This window comes from Protopterus annectens, chromosome 14.part0 (genome assembly GCF_019279795.1).
Source record: "Protopterus annectens isolate FY-2018-M chromosome 14.part0, PAN1.0, whole genome shotgun sequence".
Classification (NCBI taxonomy): Eukaryota; Metazoa; Chordata; order Ceratodontiformes; family Protopteridae; genus Protopterus; species Protopterus annectens.
In genome coordinates, this window is record NC_056748.1 from 1,007,847,254 (window position 1) to 1,007,853,253 (window position 6,000).

At 38.1% G+C, this 6,000-nt stretch overlaps 1 protein-coding gene across 2 annotated transcripts in view; it reads left to right on the forward strand.

Annotated features, from left to right (window-relative positions):
• Positions 1 to 6,000, forward strand: part of LRRC27 (leucine rich repeat containing 27) — a 1,872,580-nt gene that overhangs the window by 1,174,229 nt on the left and 692,351 nt on the right. The gene's annotated exons all lie outside the window — the stretch shown is intronic.

A 6,000-nucleotide genomic window follows, 5' to 3' on the forward strand; every position in this document is an offset into this window, starting at 1 on the left:
TTGGGCCAATGCTTTTTAACATCTTCATCAATAACTTTCACACTGCTATTCCTGATGCTAAAATCATTCAATACAAAGACAATTCAACCTTAGTCTGCTCTGTCTCAAACCTCTCTGAATTGCTGACTAAAACCCAAACTGCCTTCTCAACAACTGAAAACTGGATGCGCTAAAACCATCTCTCTCTCAATGCAAACAAATCAAAGATTCTACTGTTCCCTCCCACAAAGACCCTCTCCTATGATAAAAATAACTTCAAAGTCTATAGTCAAAATAGAAGTGGTCCCCTCTGCCAAATTACTTGGCATTACTGTTGATGAACACCTCAAGTTTGATATTCATATTCAACAAAATATTAAGAAAATCCACCAAAAGCTAGGTATGCTGTATAGGAATAATCACTTTCTCTCCACATCAACTAGGCATACTCTGGCCTCACCTTATCTTCTTCCTTCCTTATTATACGGAGCCCCTTTCCTAACCAACCTGTTCTCTTCTATCATATCTAAACTAGAAAACTGCTACAACAAAATCTCTAAATTTGCCTCTAAATGTAAAAATACCACCCATCACTGCCTAACCCTACAATTCCTGAATTGGCTTGAACTCCCAAACTACCTAGATTATCTCCAACTTACTACTGCACATAGACTCATATTTCACCCAACAAAATGTCCTGCTCTAACTAACATCCTTCACCTATATACACCCAACAGAGCTCTCAGATCTGAAAATCAGAACTTAATTACTATCCATAAACCTAAACATGCTGCTGCCCAACTTCTCCTATCTTTCTCACTAGGCAAAAATGGAATTCCCTTCCCTCCACGCTAAGAACCATACCAAACTCAGAAAACTTCAAAACCCAACTATTCAAACACCTGTCCACTAAATGGAAATGTACCTGCCTTCACCCAGCCTAACCCAAGGGGGTTCTCTCCCTGGTTCCCAAGCTCTACAACTCTCATAGTTATCTTCCTATGAGCCTATCTAATCTCTCAGTAATTTCTATAACTTCTCTCTAAGCTCTCAACAACTCCTACAGCTACCCTCATGCAGCCCAACCTTGTAAATATTGTAAATATCATTCTACTATTGATGTGTGTATGTAAAGCGTATTTACATCTATTAAAAGGTTTGTATGTAAACTGTTTCCACACCTAACACATATTTGTTTTCCTCAAATGAAACTGTATGATCCCCACCTTCAAGCTTAATGAATTTGTCAACTATGCATGATATTGAATGCGTTTATGTGTAACTATCCTGCATAATGTTATCTTTAATATTAACTATCAGTTGTATCTATATTGTATAATGCATCTTGGAGCTTTTCTCCCCGGGCCTCCACTGAAAATGGGTTAGTTCAGCCTAGTGGACTTCCCCGGTAATCAAACTGCAAATAAATAAATAAATAAATAAATAAATATACGACTGCCTTTTACCATTGCTTAGCAATGCTGCACATCGTGCACCATCGCTCACTGATGGGGAAGATAGGAAAGTGGTGAAATGGGGAGTAAGCAGGGGGAAAAACAAAATGAAAGGAGGGCAGGAATGTGCAGGAAAGGTGTAGGAAAGAGCCATAGCTATCCATTTCTTCAACAGTAAAAACTGATCAGTTTATACAATATTAGCTGGATTTGGATTGTCACGTCCAGAGACATAGGTGACAACAAAATAATCATGTTGTAAAGCCAATTAGACCGAATCAAGTGTGTCAAGTAGACGTGTGTGAAATGCGGAGCTATGTATGGGATGATTTTTTTTTTTTTTTAGAATAGGTGCCCTTCCTTTTTTGTTTGGTGAGAGAGGAATGATGCAGAAGGGACATAGGCATGTCTGAGGTAGGCAAGCTGGCAAGATGAGGAAGCAATTGCTGACAGACAGGACATACAAGACAAGATACAGTGATGGTGAAGGACATAAGAGGGGGGGGGTTAATATCATGGTTGGGGTGATGGTGGCAAAATCAAGGTCTCATGGATATCAGGATGGATGACAGTTAGAAACAAGTCCTCACACAGTGGACTGTCACCACTGTCCCCTCCCTGCACCAGCAGCTACAGTGCCTGATGTGTGTGTCTTTGACAGTTCCTCTGTACCAGGATGGAGAGCAGGTGCTCCATCCGGCATAGGTGTGTGACAAGTGTGTGGTGCACAATCCTATGCACCATACCTTGGCAACTCATTCTGGGTGATAAATGCACCCTCTCCACCACTGCTTCCAAAGGTGACTGCAGGCCTATCCTCTAGGGCAGAACTACCTAAGGGCCCAGGTAGTGCAGGGAGAGCAGAGGGAGTGCTGCCAGGCTGCAGCCCAGACATGCTGGGCCTTAGTGCTGTAGACGGCGGAGTGATAGTAGGAGGATCACATGGGACCTGCCTACACTGCTGTGCTATAGTAATAAAAAAACATTAAAATACAATTATAAAATAATAAAAAAGAACAAATGAAAATAAAAGATAGACACATAAATAGATGAACAAAGAAAAACAAAAATTAAACATAATAATAACAATAATAAAAACAAATTTCTACAGCAACAAATACAAACAAACTGGAAATAATAAATTAAAACAAAATTATACCTAATAACTAAATGAAAATGAATCAAACAATAAAAAAGAAGAAAAGGAGTGGGGTGACAGAAAAAAACAGGAAACGATTACTAACTTCTTGTTTAATATATACAAGCTTTCTACAATTATTGCACTCTGTTCTATGTTTTACTTTTAACACTACCAACTCCTAAGTAATTTATTTATTACTTTGAAGACTACCCAGTTACTAACAGGTGGAAACTCTAGTACTGATCAGATTGCAGCCAGTAATTATTCATGTGTGCATATATTGCACATAAGCATGATTGCACTTGACAGCAGGCCATTCATGCCAGAGGTATTGAGGTCTGAAAGTAACTTGCTACATTGATGATTAGCTAACAGTAGTTTGTACATAATGATGAAAACATAACACGATTGTAAACGCTATTGTATATTTGGGAAGTGAGGTATTTTTTATCCACAACCTCTAACTATTATAATACTGTACTTTTCTTTTGGACTACAGACTAATGCATGCATACTTTCCTTTTACACTTTATACATGCATGCTCACTGATATTTTAGAATGTGAAATGGTTGCTTTGTGCTACAGAGTAAGACATGCACACTTTCTTTTACAGTTGAGATATGCATGCTCAATTATATACAACTGTCTGAAATAACAAGTAATCCACCTTTAACTGTTAAAGCTAAGATAAAAGTACTTTTTGTATGCAGACATACTATATACTTCTCTCATCCTTGCCAGGCACACTCCATGAGACCTCACAATCGAGGCCCATTCTTCGGCAGCTGTGGAAAAAGAAAAACAAAACAGAATGCCAGTATGAATACCATTCTTGACTATATTCAGCAATAAGTTTCACAGTTGGTCAATGCGTTTTATACTTACACATCTGTGGAGTGTTCTCTGCTCTACATTCCCCGATCCACTGATTAAGGTTATCCTTCTTCCTGCTACGGAGATCATTGCAATGATGATGGTATTGCTTGCCAGTGTGTGGGATACCTGTCACACTGGTCAAAGCCCTAGCCCGACTCATGAACACCCCGACATTGAGGTCAGAAGCGCACACCCTCAAGCAACAGCCATGTCACCTAAAGATCAAGTTCAATATATAATGAGCATTTCCCTTGAATTCCACTTTAAATATCATGTTTTCCTGCGAATTGCATGTATTGCATTTACTGACAGTGCACACTATCTGTTTTTTGCTGCATTTGAAAAAGTTGTGCACCGCTTACCATCGTGCAAAGACGGTAAGCCAGGGTGTATCTTTTTGTGCTATGGTAAGTGGTGTGCACCAGTGAGCAATAAAAAAGAAAATAAATAAATAAAAAGCAATGCAATTCAAAGGTTCTTTGATATACAGCCACTTGTGCAACTCTGTTAATCAAATGTAATTTCAGAAATATACTTGCATAAACATAGCATACATTATACTCATAGTCATACTTTTGATAATATATGCATAATACCCATATAAATGAATAGGTAAATAACTACACAATATTAGTGTGTCAGCCCTCACACATGTAAATATTAACATCAGCTACACTATGTCAGGAGTTATGAGTGAGAATAAATATGATGTGACTTGGAACAACATTAAAAGTATATGGAATATGCAGTTTTCGAACCCAGGACCACATTTGCAGTAGTTCTAAGCTTACAGCTCTTGCTACAAGAAGAATGAGAAAATACTTGCCTCTATAGCACTTTATTTGTATAATCTACAATGTCAACACATTAAAAATAAAGTTTGCACACCCTGTACTAGAACCCAGAACAATTTGCACTACAGACCTTGACTTACCACCTGTTGCCACAGGTTATTAGTTACATTAGCTCACTCGCACTTAATCTCAGCACTTCTTTACACCTCACCCATTTACTCTAACCTAAAAAAAAATAACCTTAGCAAACTAACTTTCTCCTACAATAGTATTGCCCGTTTTGCTACTGGTAATCCGTTTAGAACCCATCACTGTCTGACCCTAATGCAATTAGGCAGGCTAGAATTGCATAATCTCCTGGCATATACTCAACTTACCATTGCCCACAAGCTATTTTACCATTCTAACAATACTCCTATACTCACTGACCTCATCATCCCCTACAAAAACCTTGACTCACTACGCTCCTCCAGCAAACTTCAAGCAACCGCAACAAAGTCCAACAACAAAGCAGGTGATTCCTTGTTCTCGAATACTGTAGGTAAACTATGGAACCAACTACCTATAGAGCTTACCTTACTTCCCTCTCTCCCTCTTTTTAAACAAAATCTCAGAAAACATCTGAAAATCCATTGGTTTTGCCCCTGCAGCAATCCTGATTAATCCTTTTATGCTGTACTTCTTACCACTCTCTTTCTTTTCTTCCTTAAACCCTGTGCCTCTCCCTGTAAGGACAGAGCTGAAAATTTTTTCCCTATACTATCTATGGTACTGTCTATTGAATAACTTATGGATTTTGTCAAACTTTATGTGACACTGTTTAATAAGTATATCTTGTATCCTTCATATTGTGTATTTTTAGTCTTGTATGTACTGTTAGTGCTTATAGTGGAGCTTTTCTCCTCGGGTCTCTACTGAAAATGGACATTAATCCAGCTAGACTAGCCCGGTTAACAAATGTAAAATAAAAAATAAAATAAAATAAAAAATGAGATCCCCTATATTAGTATTCATTGTTAACTTGCCGGTGTTAGCGCAGCACAACCTTGCTTAACATGTTTGCGCCATGCCCAGTGATATTAATTGAATGCATCCGATTTCTATTTTTGGCTGTCTGAGTTATGTCTGATACATGGGTGGTCTGTTCATGCAAACAAACTAAGCATCTTACAAGAATGTAAAAAAAAGTAAAAAAAGTGAGAGAAAAGAAAACCAATAAAATATATAAAATTAATAAACACAGAATGATATATCTATGGCAGGGTCCCTTGTGCAATTTTTCTCAATTTAAATGTGTTTAGGGCACTGTCAAATTTCAAACAGGGGAAACCAATTGCTGTGCTGTCACTCAATCACTGAGTACAATCAAGATTTAGCAGACAGTAACCTTACATGGAAATGCTATCAGCATTCCTGAAGAGGTTTTGCAGACAAAAAAACAGTGGTGCACACAGCAAAGCTTTGTTTAAGTGCACCACGCTTCATTAGTATGCATTGCACTGCACCGCCACAGGTACAACTTCATGCACACAGAAACACTCCAGGTAGGCTCTACATGAACCCTACAAGGAGTTTCTTGAATCCCACTGTAAAAATAAAAAGTTTCGCAAAACAGTCTCACACGTGCAGTGCTTTTGCTAGAAATTAACACTTTATCAGCTCCATTGTTATCCTTATCATAGTATAAATATATAGTGCCATTTGCAGTTTGGCATTTACCCACGTTAATGGGACTGCCCTTTGTTGAAAATTGTA